Source organism: Anser brachyrhynchus, assembly GCF_964034855.1.
Source record: "Anser brachyrhynchus genome assembly, chromosome: 3".
Classification (NCBI taxonomy): domain Eukaryota; kingdom Metazoa; phylum Chordata; class Aves; order Anseriformes; family Anatidae; genus Anser; species Anser brachyrhynchus.
Window position 1 is genome coordinate 10,646,901 of NC_137696.1, and position 13,662 is coordinate 10,660,562.

General features: G+C 53.3%; 1 long non-coding RNA gene across 2 annotated transcripts; it reads right to left on the reverse strand.

The window, feature by feature from the left end:
• Positions 1–3,636: 3,636 nt before the first annotated feature.
• Positions 3,637–13,654, reverse strand: LOC308192498. 2 transcript variants are annotated; one of them, XR_013948845.1, is made up of 3 exons: positions 10,224–13,654; positions 7,718–8,454; positions 3,637–7,616 (listed from the first exon to the last, which is right to left on the reverse strand). It is a non-coding gene; the product is annotated as an uncharacterized lncRNA (long non-coding RNA). The 2 variants fall into 2 exon arrangements; XR_013948846.1 differs by having other exon boundaries at positions 7,718–8,275; positions 10,305–10,360.
• Positions 13,655–13,662: the final 8 nt, after the last annotated feature.

The window sequence follows — 13,662 nt, forward strand, 5'->3', positions numbered from 1 at the left end:
TGGCTCCTGGCGCATCCCGGGGAGCATGTTCTCACGGGACCGGAGGCTTTGCCGTCTCCGCGGAGGCTGCTCGCTTGCGGCATGCTCAGCCAGCGCCCTGCTGCAAAGGCCCTGCACCAATGGAGAAATTCCCAGGCAGCTGGGTCAGGACCCACTCTGCCCTCATGTGGGGCCGGGGGCAGAGGAGCAGCGGCGTAAGGGGATCGGTGCCAGCACAGTCCTTTCTGCCTCCCCCGAGGGCTCGCGGGCTGCTCGCACCCCCGCGGCTGTATGCACTGCACGCAGGAGACGATGGCACAACCGATAGCGACTGGCATTGGAAACAGCACCAGCGTTCCTCTCTGCCAGGTTTATGACCGCAATAAATGTATAGGATGATTTATACCAAGTAGGAAGCCGCATAGTTCATCAGCCTTCAGCCAAGCCTCATGAGCCAGGAGAAGAGCCAGAGGTTTAAGCGAGCACACGTGCTATCGATCAGCGGGGCGTTCTTTCGGGAGGCTGAGCCACAGGCAGCTCACCCGGCTCGCACTGCGTCCATCACTCGCAGCCAGCCCTGGGGCCAGTCCTGTTGGGTTCGGCACCGTTTTTGCCTGTGAGCAGCAGGACTTGTGTGCAGCTCCTCTTCTCCCACCTCACCAGGGAGCGCCTGTAGCTGGCACAAACTGCAGGGAAGGTTTACGCCCTGAGAAATGGGTTTGCTGCCAGAAAACCTGCCTGTTGTAAACCTCAGAGCAATCTGGAAGGAACATCACAGGAGAAACATTTTAGTTCTTCTCTTGGTAACATTGCAGTCCTGTTCGTAGGTTCCTTCCCAAACATCACCTCGCCATTACCTCCTGGTAACACAAACCACTGTTTGCTTTCAGCCCTGGATGCTGTGCACTAGTAAAACTTAAGCCAGCGGTTAGAAGTGACGGCACACATGGCAGGAGCTGACAAACAGGTTGAGAGGGAGAAAGCACCACGGATGTGCAGAGGAAAACAGGGAAACACCGAGAAATACCATGGCCCTGTGCCCACACATAGCTTTTTTATGGCCTCATTGCAGTGCAGGGTCTAGCTTGAATTTGTTTTTTTTTGAAAGAGTTTCTCCAGATCTCCCCAGTTCCCCTCTCTACACACAAGTTGCAACCTCTTGGCTTGGCTGAGGCCACGCTGTACTCACCACAGCAAACCCACCCACACTTCCCTTCCTCCCTTCTCTGCTGCGTTTGAGCAGCTGCCGAGGAGCTTTGCGCCAGCAGAGAAAGGCTCGGGCAGGGCTTGGGCTGCCATGCAACACTGGATGTCCCTGGAGGATGTGTGCTGGTGCTGGCAGTGAAGCGCTGCAGCCGGACCAGATGTTGGGATGATGCGCGCAGACCGCTGATGCAGGACAAGGAGGTTGGTGCCAGCACCGTGCACTCCTGCAAACATCAGCTGCACTGTGGGGAGGTGCATTGCCACCCATGCCACTTATAGTCTGGCAGAACTGCAATAAGCAGCTCTTTGGTTGCACGATGGGAATCCTGTTCTCTTTATTCTCTGCGATGCCACGTGCAGGGCTCATGCTGCGTGTGGCACGAGACGCTTCCCACCTACACAGGCACAGCTCTGCAGGAGCAAGCCGAGGGTTCAGGTTTGTGCCGGCTGCCGTGATGCAGCCCTGCTGCTCCCCCACGCATGAGAGTGGAGCCTCCCAATGAGCTTTTCCAGCATTTCACGGAAATTTTCTGAAAATGACAACAAACCCCCCAGGAGATGTTTACCAGAGATGAAGCAGCTGGGTCGGGATGGGTGAAGGGGAACTCCAGCCTTGGAAGCCCTTTCACTCGGTGCAAAGGGCAGCCTCAGGGGGCAAACAGAATGTGAAGCATGGGGCAGCTGGTCGCCAGGCATCCCACAGCCACCGCCAAGCTTTTGGGTGCAGGCTCCACACATTTTGTGACAGCCCAGGGCAGGAATTTTTCCTTCAGTCCTTCTGTGTATCCAATCCTTAATTCTGCACTCCTTTCCTTCCTGCAAAAACAGGGGGAGGGAATATTTGGGGAGTGAGGTCAGTGGAAAGGCTGCACTTGCCTCCAGCTGGGCTTGGATGAGGCCAGGGCACACAGGTGGCTGTGGGGACAGCCTGTGGGATGTGGCCGCGAGCTTTCCCTTCGCACCCGTTGGTGAGCAGCCAGGCCAGGGCTGGGGGCTTGCAGTCATGGTGAAAGCAGGCTGTGAGAATCACCACTCCTGTGCTTCAAACCAAGTGGCAAAATCATTGGTCACGTTCAGGGAAAGATCACTATAGGCTTGGAAAAAGTCTGCAAAATTTTTTCCTTGTTTTGAAGGAAAATATTTATCTGACTGTGCTGATTGTTGCTCACTTAGCAGTGAAGCTCCTGGCGCTGTTCGCTTCAGAGGAGCAGGAGCACAAGAAGCACCACGGAGGAGCAAAGCAGGGTGCAGGGGAGGTTTTCTTCTCAAACAACTTCTAGCATGATCATTTTATTTTGCATTAACCCAATGATTCACACCTGGATTGTTAGCAACACCAGCAACCGTTTGGTGTGGTTTGGTCTCCTGGTTGGCACTCCTCATGAAGCTAATGGCAAACCCTTACATCCTGTACAAGCCCTGTTCCCCTTTCTGCTCCCCTCAAGCCCTCGAGCACATACAGGCTGTGGTTTCATGACTGAGCGGGGCTGCCTGCTCAAGGAAAAAAGACTTGCAGCTGGAGGTTTTACTTTGTGCAAGTACAATGGAAGGGAAAAGCAATATTATCCAGCAGTGAGAAAGCTTGTGCGATTGCTGAGAGCGGAGCTGGAATTTTTCTCCCCCCGAGAGACAAACAAATCTGCAAAATCTGCGCCTGGGCTGTCCCGTGGCCCCTCGCTGCCCTGGCTGCTGGGGGGGACCATCTTTCACTCCCCACCTTTCTCCTCCCGTTGCTCCTTTTCGGATAACAATGGCAGGATCCAGATGCTTATCTGCTGAGATTATTTCATGGGAGGCACTGCAGCAAAACGGCGTAAGGACTTTGTGTGTGAACGGTGGCAATGCAATCCCACACCAGCTGCCGCCCTGGTGAGGCGCGCACGTGCGTTTCTCACCTGTTGGCAAATCACCAAAGAGCAGGAAAAAATTAAACTTTGCCAAGGGGCGGCGGCGGCCCGCAGCACAACTCCAGAGCAGACACCTTCATCACCAGGGTAGCGTGCACCCCTCGCAGCCCCGGGGCTGCTCCCCAGCCCTCCCAGTGCCAGCAAACCCAGCAGTGGGTGCCTGCGAGGTGCAGAGAAGGGGAAAATGTGCCTTTTAGGTCCCCTGGCCAGTGCTTCCTTGGCTGTTTGCTGCAGTTTGCTACAGAGCAGAAGCAAAGATAGCTGGAGCTCAGTCTAGGGGCACCTGAAACGTGCTGTGGAGCCGGGCGCTGCTCTGTACAACTGCAGAGCAACACCAGACAAGCAGATATTTACTACTCAGAAAAAAAAAATTAAAAAAAAATTGATGGAGCTGAAACTTTTTCTCTGCGTTTCCTTTCCCCATAGCCCAGGCCCTGAGGACTGGCATTTCCAACACCCACATATTGTGAGGATGCACGCATTGAGGACAGTTTATTTCCCCCCAAGATAACCAGAAAGCACACAATAAACAACCCCATATTTAACTGGCAGCCACAACAGGCCTGAGGATCTCTACCAAAGGAACCAAACGAATTTTTGGAAGCAGATTTTCAGAACAGCACAGCCCCAGAGCAGTGTGTGGGGACAAACCCTGCTCATATAACACAGTGACGAGGCATAGAAAGCCAGATGTGGTGGAAATAGGCTGCACAGGTTACGTGCTGTGCTGCCTTCTGAGTCACGGCTCTTAGCATAAGCTTGCATCACTACATAAATAGATTTATGGCAGATTTTGCTGGAAGAATGCCTGTATTTTGATTGTTCTTGGTCTCAGACTGATGCTCAGCAGGGAGGTTTTGGAGCCACGGTGATGGCTGGTGCACTGGGCACCTTTCCCACGGTGATGGGAGGAGCAAGACGGGTTTTCCATGCCAGCATCCTCCTCCTCTAAGTGCTGGTTGCTTTCCAGAGGGGGGATTTGTGTTTGCTCTTTATTTTTATTTATTCTACGTTCATACACAGGCCATGCTTGGGCTCAGGCAGCCCCTGGCCCCAGCGGGGTGATGTGGAGGCTCGCACTGGATGTGGCGGCAGAGCTGGCTGAGGCTGCCCCAAGGGCGCGACGGCCGTAGAAAACTGCTGATGCTTTCCTGTATTGCGGGGTGCCTCCCTGCAGGAAATAATGCATTGTGGCGTGGGGCGCTTCGGTTTCCTGCACGGCCCCAGCAGCAGGCACCGCTTCGCTGGGAAAATGGGTTTTGTGCCCCCACCGAATGGGAAAGACAGCATAACATCCCAAAAAGCTCTGAAGGGGTTCAACAGACAGCCCCCCTAAACAAAGACAACTTTAAGGACACGATCCCCAAATGCTGTCAATTCACATGTCATTCTGCTCTAAGATTGAACCATTACATGCTACAGCAGCAGAGACACAGCTAATTACTAATTGCTTTACTATTTGGTAATTAATGCCACAAACACAAGGCTGAGGAACTGGGGAGGAGGGAGGGGGCTTTGGGAACTGGAGCGATACAGCTGGGGGAGGGGACCCTGTTGCCACAGCGACCTTCGGATGGGATCCGTTCCTCTCCATGAATGTCTGCGTTGAGGTTTTTCTGTGCCACGTCCTGCCAGGGACCACGATGCTCCGCTCTGAACATATTTCCCAGGACAAGTCCTGCAGGGCTGAAACAGTAATGCTGGAGCAGAGAAAATGCCATGCAAACCTGAGCGCTGCCTGCACGTGTGCTTTTTTTAATGCACAGCACGGCATGCCTTTGAATTCAGCCATGGGCGGCTGCCGAACAATGCTGAACATCATTTCCAGGATAGGCTGGCTTGGGTAACGCCTTAATGAACTTTTCCCTTTGTTTGAAATCTTGGTTTCCTTTTTCTGGGTCGTTAAGCTGCTTCCTCCTGTTCTCTTGGGTTCTTCAGATCGAGGTGGAGACGCATTCTGGATAAAACCACGTTGTTGTCTTGGCACGGAGGTGCTGGGTGAACGCCTTTGCCGACCCCATGTGCATGCATTATCTATGTACGCACACGTACCTATCTGTGTGCAGTTATGCATACATTTATATGCACATCCATGCATGCACTTGAATATGCACACGTACACCAAGTGAGGAACAAGCAGCCCCATGTGCTCTGGAAGGGCACGGAACAGTCACAGGGGCTCCCAAAGTGTCTCCCAGAGGCTCCGGGAGCCTGCAAAGGTCTTGGTGGGGCTGCTTGTGTTGTCTCTCTGCCAGCCTCAAGGCTCTGCCACCAGGGGCACAGGGACCCCAGCCCAAGGGCTGCTGCATCTCAATGGGCCCAGTCCCCACCTGTGCCTGCAGGTAGCTTTTTATTTAAAAACAACAAACAAAACAACAACAACAACAAAACCACTGTTTTGTTTGCTTTAGTTTAAGCGCAAGGGTTGGGCAGATCTCCAGGGATTTCTCTGCAACGGGACTAGACGCTTTTTCACAAAATAAAATCTGAAGCATCATGTAACTCTAGGGACTGAGACATGAAAGAATACATCTAAACCCACGTGTATATATATATATATACACATATACACACACGTATATTTTGGCATGGCTGCGAGTGGATATTTCCCACTTCGCAAATCCTTCGCAGTTTGCTCTCTGACCACAGCTCCTGCTGCACTGCCCCAAGCTCTGAGCAAGCAAAATGCTTCGCACAGCAGGTGAAGGGCTCGTTAATGGGGGAGTACAAACAGTTATTCTGGTGCATTTACCGGACATGGGATCAAAACTTCCAGCACTCAGCCCCGGCGTCCAGGCTCATGGGGACGAAGCGTCGGCCACTTCTTGCTACCTCCCCGCTGAGCTACGTGCAAGGAAACCTGGCCAAAAGAAGGGGCCATATTGCATGGACAGTGCTCAAAATTTGGCTGCCTTGACTTTCTGTTTATATAAGGTTAGGTTATGAGGCTTCCATGAAATAATGCTAGCTAAAGATAACCTGCTTGTTTATGCTGGGCGCAGCCAGCTTTGATGATACCAGAAATGACGCTTCAGCAGCGCTCAGCAGCTGGCTCCTGCCAGCTCCTTCTCTTGAGAGCCGCACAAGGAGTGGGTGCGGATGCTTGCACAGGGACTCTCAGCAGCAAAGCACAACCCCAGGAGCTCATTCTGGCTTTGCAAAGAAACACAAAATCCCTTTCACCTGCAAGCAGATCCGCTGGCTGGGCCAGCATCTGGCCCAACCTGGGGTCGAGCTACCTTGCAAATATTTCAGGTCCATGTGGGTTTTCAGACAGAGCCTCCGCACCTTGAGGCCTCTCTGTTAGAGTGCTCAGGGAAGGCTGCAGGGCGATATCTTGCTCTTGTGAGGGGCAGGAGGACGAGCGCAACCCATCGGGGGCACCCAGGCGTGGGGCCGGGCGGGAGGGACGTGCCCCCTTGGAGGATTTCCACCTCCACTTCCTGCCAGGCAGCCACCACCCAGCCCTCGGCTCCGTTCCCGACCCCGCCTGTTCCTCGGGGCCCCCAGCCCGTCTCCAGCACGTGGTCAGAGCTGGCGGCTGGAGGGACACACAGGGTGCCACCTTGAGCCCAATTTAAGCTGTTTTTGGCCACCTTCATCCCCCCTCTCTCCCCTGATTCATGCATTTCCCACTGCCTGCTCAGAGCTCCCAGGCAGCAAACCTTAGCCAGGAAATTTGGGGAAAGACCTCAAACATACAAACCCGCACAGGAGGCTGAGCGAAAGCAGGCAGGAAATTGTGCGCTGAGAGTAAACATTCCATAAGAGGAGGAAATTCATATTTAATACAAACCCCACCACTCCTGTGGCTCTGCTCCAGAAAGGAAGCCACAGAAATTCGGAGACACCTTCACTTGTGCACGTGTGTGGATGTCCTGGGTGTAAATGAGGGATTCCTGAAGTAAAGGCGACCCCGAAGGCCTCACCCCCAGGTCCTGCTGACTTTACTGACTTTTGCTGTCCCCAGGGCTGGGACCACAAGTGATGGAGGCTGGACCTGCAGTTGCAAGAAATGATGGCACTTCCTTTGGGATCGCTCTTCTGGCACCAAAAGGAGAGGGCACAGTGTGGGTGCCCCCCTGCAGCCAGCAGGAGCCCAAGCACAGCTCTAGCTCAGAGCTTCCAACATCCTGACGTTCCCACCTAATGAGGACCGGTTACCCGTGGGAAAGAAACCTTCTGAACCATGAGCACCGAGGGGAACAAGCCCTCACCTATCGCCTGAAATGGTGCAATTGCCTCTGGCCGTGCCAGTGCAGCGTTCTCACGCAGGCAGCAACTCGAGCAATTAAAGATAACAAAAGCTGCGTTGCCTCATCTGCGCTGCACCTGGAGGAGCCGCTCCTGTCCCCGGCAGGAACAGGGCTTCGCTTCTCTCCAGCTGCCACGCAATGTGCCCTCCGGCAGCCCTTCTGCAGCCTGCTTTTGGGATCCAAAGCACAGCCCTTCGCGTGGCACTTCGGCGTCCTGGTCCCGGTGCTGCAGGGGGCGCTGGTAACAGACTGAGTGCTGTCTCGCTGCCTGCAGCCCACCAAAAAGAAAGAGAAAGAAGGGAAGAAATGGGGTGTTTGCTGGCTGTGGCACTGGGGCCCAGCCGAGCCACTCACGCCCCACGTGCAGACCTGTGGGATGGATGTGCACCAGCGCCCTGCAGTGCTCATGGGTGACGTTTTTCCTCACAGTCCATTGCAGAAGGCAGGTCAGCAGCTGAAAAGGTCTCCAAGGTTTTGGAGCTGGGCTGAGCACCTTCACCTGCTGGTGAAGAACGAGTCGATGAAAAACTGGGTGAATGTTTGAGGGATGCATTGTTCTGGGCGATTGGTGATGTCCTCCCTCAGCACAGCAGGAGTGCTAAAACCTGCACTGGAGAAAAGTGAAGGTCCCACGCTGTGCCTGCCATGTGGGGAAGCCAGGGGTGCTCGGTGAGCTCATGTACAGCACTTGTGAGGCTGCAGCCCTGAGCTGCTCAGGTGTGCCCTGCTTCGTTCTTCTCCTCCCGTGCTTGTACAGGATCTTTCTCATGGCACTGAGGGTAAGTGCTTTGGAAGGAGAGTCGGTTTACTTAGAAAAACCTCAGCTTTGAGGCTGTGAGTTTTGCTTAAGTTTTCGAGTTTCAAAGGGAGCACAACAGGAGCAAAAGCTTCAGAGAAAAACATCAGTGAAACCATTTCTCCCTGCGCCTGGATCCAAGATGAAAGCAAGCACATGGGCATTCAATAGTTTGTAAGCAAAGGTTCACCTCATTTTGAATCACAACATGAAACACTGCAACATCACTGCTGTCACACAGCATCACTTGGTGCCACTGCATGGCTGCGGTCCCTCACCAAGCACCCAGAGGTGAGCCTTCCGACACCTACTATTAACGGGGGAAAATCTCAAGCTACACCAACTAAAGAAAAAAGTCATTAAAGCATACTAAAGATGTTTTCTCACACATTTTTCACCCTCGCAGCCAGTTTCCCACAAAGAACAAGCACACCACTCTGGGAAAAATTGAGCAAAAATTCCCTGTGCCCTTGGAAAGTGCAATTATCTTTTACCATTTTGTGTCAAGGCCAGTAGTTACAGGAGCAGATGAAAGGACATGATTTTCCTTCATGTAGGCAATACCTGCCTGGAAAGGCAGATTGCAATTCCCTCTGGCCATATTGCCACAGCTGCCCAGCGCCTGGCTGTTGTTCAGCACATCCTCGCCACAGCCACCTCACCCACACCACTACTGGGGGCAGGAGCAAAGGCACATCCTTGCAGTAGCAGCCAGCCCGTCCAGCGAGGCATGCGAACAGCAGGGTTATTACGAGACTTGGAAATAGCAGTGCTAACCTCCCCCTGCCATTAAAAGGAAGGTTTTGGTCTGTCCTCCTCTTCTCCCCAATACAGCCTTTGCCCTGCAGCATCATCTGCTCACAAGCCCCAGGGGACAGCACCCGACTTCATCCTCCTGCTCTCCTCAAAGCACCCCCCCCACCCCATTACTTTTTATTTATTTTTTTATTATTATTATAATTATTTTTTCTTTCAACCTATTGTCAGTGCTGTTGCATGACAGAATTTATTGGTTGGCCTGAGGTTACCAGGGACCCTAAAGGGTCCTGCGGCTGCTTGTTTGTGGGATTGAGGGAAGAACAGCCCAGAGACCCGGGCTGCCAGGCAAAGGCAGATCCCCATCCCCATCCCCCCCCCTCCTCCTCCTCCTCCAAAAGCAATAAAAGGGAGGAAGGGAGGCACGCAGTGCCAATGCTCAGAAGTGATGCGATACTCGGGTGGGAACGCACCACTCATTTCCTTTCATCGAGATAAGTATTCACTTACTCTACCAAAAAACATAAGCTGCCTCTGCCATACAGTTACACTGGGATTTCGCAAGGGTTTTCCTAGAAAAGGGTGAAAGTGCCAAAGGACAGAGCTCCCCGTATGAGCTGTTTTGGATGGTGTGACAAAGGGAGAGCAAGACAGTGAACAGACACAGCCTGCTCTGAGAAGCCACCCCAGCACCTCCCTGTCCCCAAGCCTCCCCACTGCTCTTGCCACTCCAAATTACGTTTTTTTCCTTCTGTTTTTTTTCCCCCCTCCTCCTTTTTCCTCCCCCAGCGCTGACTGAGAGCCAAAGAAGTGGCGTATCTGCTGGGAGGGGAGGGAAGGGAAGGGCCAGGGCTCAGCGCAGCGCATGAGGCACGAGGTGAGCTACTGCCACTCGCCAGCCTCCCCCTGCTCGCTCCTGGGCTGCCTGATTTTTAAACCATGAGGTTTTTGAAAAAATAAATGTCATGCTGCTGCGGCTATAGCAATATCAAAGCCGTGTGTAGGAAGAGGAAATTGTCACATCTTTTCGCAGTTAAATCACAGGCAAGCGTTAGGTAAATGCTCTGACCTGCGCCTTGCCAACAGGTTGCACAAACATGCTGAAGTGTCATGCAAACATGATGCTGACATCTCTGTACAGCTAGGACCCCCTCAAGGTGCAAATCTGGAGCCCCATTTCCCCTGGGTTTTTCCCCAAACAGCACACTCTTCAAGAGAGTGACCCCAAATAAGAATATTTTTTAAAATTGCACCTCCACTTAAAGCCCACAGGACATCCTGGGCAGGAAAGGTTGGTTCCAAGGCTACAAGAAGCAAACTCACACAAGAGCTGTCAGCAGTGACCCCACAGGGTGATTAATATGTTCCTGGACATGAAGTCACCCCTAGGGGAGCAGCACTGACCATGTGCAGGGCTCAGAGTGATGCATGACACAGAGAAGGTCCTTGTGGCCCAAGCTCCCTGGAGAAACATGCCACCGGAGCAACCGGGTAAAATAGCCTCAGCTGAGGGAGCCTGAAGCTCATCAAGCCCTAATGAGCACAGCTTTGGAGCTGCTTAGGGGGCTGAGGGCTCTGGGAGTGCAGGCCGAGAGCAAACAGCTAGGTGTCACCTGGCCACATATGCTGGGAGAGGAAAAAATTCTCCTCCGGTGTGAGAACAGCAGCTGCAGCCCAAGGGGCTGCCTGCCATGGGTGAGCAGCAAAAGAAGTGCTGTCAGGCCAGAGCGGAGGAAGCAGCCCCACCAAAAGCTTTCCTCTCCGAGCAGCACTGGGAGGGGGTTGGGAGCTCCACGCTGTGCCTGCTGTGGCCCCACTGCTTCTCACCCCTGCTGCCTGGCTTGCTGCACCAGGAGGTATCCCAAGGGCACGGCTGGGGGCTGTGGTGCAGGGGGATGATGATGAGGAGGAGGAGGAGGAGGAGGAGGAGGAGGAGGAGGAAGATGCTCAATGACAGCAACCACTCTCAGACCCTCAGGGGATTCATGCTGCAGAGTGGCAGCATATTGTGGCAAGAAGAAGGGCGAGAGGGAGATGGTGGGCTGTGATAGTTCAATGCACTAAATGGGAATTAGGAGAAAATATTTATCTGCGGAGTATGGGGCCTGGGGAGATGCAGATATGCAGCTCCATTGTGCTGCAGAGCACTATACCAACAGAGCGGCTGGACTTTTACACCCTTCTTCAATTGCCCCCTTCCTGCTAAATTAATTGGAGAACAAGCAGAAGCCTTCAGATGGCGAATGTCTGTCCAGAGAGAACAATTACATCCATCTCCTCTAATGATGTCCGTGCTTTCCAGCAGCAGTGCAGCCATGGGGCTCGCGGGTGGTCTCGCTGGTGGGACGACTTCTGAACACAGTGCAGATTAAACTTTCCAAAAACCAGCTGCACGATGCTGTGCAAAAACAGGACAGAAACATTTCTGCATTCATTGGATGTGTGGTTTTTCTTTTTTTTTTCTCTTTCCCAGTGGACCCCCCACTGCCAAAGAGTTAATTGATTTTTTTCTGGGCAAAGAGGTCAGGATTAGCACTATGGGCCTCAGTGTCTACGCCCTGCTCTGCTGTATTGAGGAAGCCCATGTGTTTTCTCAGGGAACCATCTCCCCGAGGACACCACTGCGGTCGCAGGCATCAGATGGATGATGCCTGCAGACTGATGGATGCAGCCGGTTCTGGCCCGTTGCCCACATCCAACGTTACCCGGGCTGTAGGCTCTGGAACAGAGGGACTTGCTGTGATGTATCATGGGGTGGTGAAACAGCCTGGGGTCAGCAAGGTATAGCAAGCTCTGGCCCGCAGGGGATGCGGGTGGGATACTTAAACCTGCTGCAGGTATGGCCACGTGCTGCACCGCAACTTCACCCCCCAGCAATCTGCATTTTACACTGTGGGCCAAAAAAGGAACTTGCCGTGGGCCCATCGGTGCCTTGGGCTGGCTGCAGGGCAGCCGAGGGCAGTCTGGCCCTCACTGCTTGGAGTGCCCAGGGTTCGGGACCCAGCAGCGCTGGCACAGACCCGTGGTCCCCCCACGGGTTACGGCATGCCATCCGTGTCTGTGCACAAAAATCCCGATTTTCTGACAATAAAATGATGGAGAGGAGTGATTCCAGCCCACTGCATTACAGCAGGCATTGAAAGGAGGGGATAGATGGGATGCTGAACCCAAAGGGTGCCACAGCAGGACCGGTGTGTGCTGCCCTCCTCCTCGCATGCATCCCGCTGTGCCAGGTCTTCCTCCCCAGCGCTGCGTTGGAGCAGGGAAATGTTTTCCTTCTCCTCCGTTAATCCCAAACACATGGAGGGGAGCGTGCGAGCACTAAGCGCGCATTGCGAACAGATGTGGAGAGCTAACCTTTGCTTGATGAGTTAGCGCCAAGGCATCCCCCCAGCATCTCGGTGCCTTTTTAAACACGGAGCAGTAAGAGGAGAGAGAGCCTCTTAGGCAGGTTAAAAGCTCCTCACAATGTACACAGGAAAGTGCACGATGTCATTGTTGGTTACTGCTTACAGAATGCGTGATGTGGGAACACAAAGAGGGAGACTCAGATCCTGAGAGGTAACAGAGAGCGGCCCCCCCAGCAATAATCTGCGTGTGGGAAACAGCTCAGTGTGGCTGACGCTGCGGCTTGGCTCACTGCTTCGCTGCCAGGGCAGGTCAACAGCACTTTCGGACCCTGTGCATCTGGCATCTGTCGGTCAAGCTATCACATTTTTCACCTATTTTCAGACCCCTGGGGTGCTACACCAGAGCTACTGGGGTGCCACGAACACGATTTCTGCAGAGGCTTTAACAACATCCCCCCACAGATATTTTACATCCAAAAGCACTTTTTTTTTTTTTTTTTTGGTGGCTGCAGCTTTGCAGGGGCTGCAAGCACCCTTGTCCCCCCACCACACACCAGCTGTGCTCCTGCGCAGGCTCGGCAGCATGCTGCAATGGTTCCCCGATGGGATCTTTTGGTTCAAAACCTCTCCAAGCATTTAGCTCAACCCTCCTGCCAGTGGTGTGGGGCAAGGACATTCACCTCGCATTGCTTCACCCCCTGACTGTAAACGGGGAGCCTTCCACTGAATTTAACCCTTTTCTTCAGAAAAAAACTGTGTAGATTACAAATATTTCTAAGGGATTTTTTTCCTTGTTCATCCCACAGCAAAACATCCTTGCTTGCTGCCAAGAATATACGTATAGGTTTTCCATGGCCACCGGGATCACTCCGACACGCGGCAGAGGGGATGGAGCTTAAGAAACCCATAGGAACAATTTGCCCCCTGAATAGCCTGCTCAACTGGGGAACAAACTCCATGAAAATGACGTTTCAGAGCAATTCCCCAGCCCCCAATAAAGACAGATACACAGTTTACATAGGAAACATACCCAGGAAAACAAATGAACGCAATAAAAACAAGTGAAAAGGGGACAGTTTATGACTTTGGATCCGCACTGCCTCTTCCTCCCATCGTGTCCTCTCCACATGTGTTTTAATTTTCCTCCCACTCCCACCCTCACTGTGCTCTTACTCACAGGGAGGCAGCACACAGCTCTCCCAGCTCAAGCTGCCAGCGGGAGGAGTACAAATGCATGCATCCTGACCCTGCTTCAGCCGTGTTCCCCCACCGTGTCCCCCTCTCTGCCACTCCAATGTGCTACACAGGCACAAAGCCCTTGCGAATGAACTGCAGCAGAGCAAAGCAGAGATCGGCAGTGGGGTGTCGAAGAACCTGATGGCACTTTGTGATCTTCTCCCCTTCTGGGCACA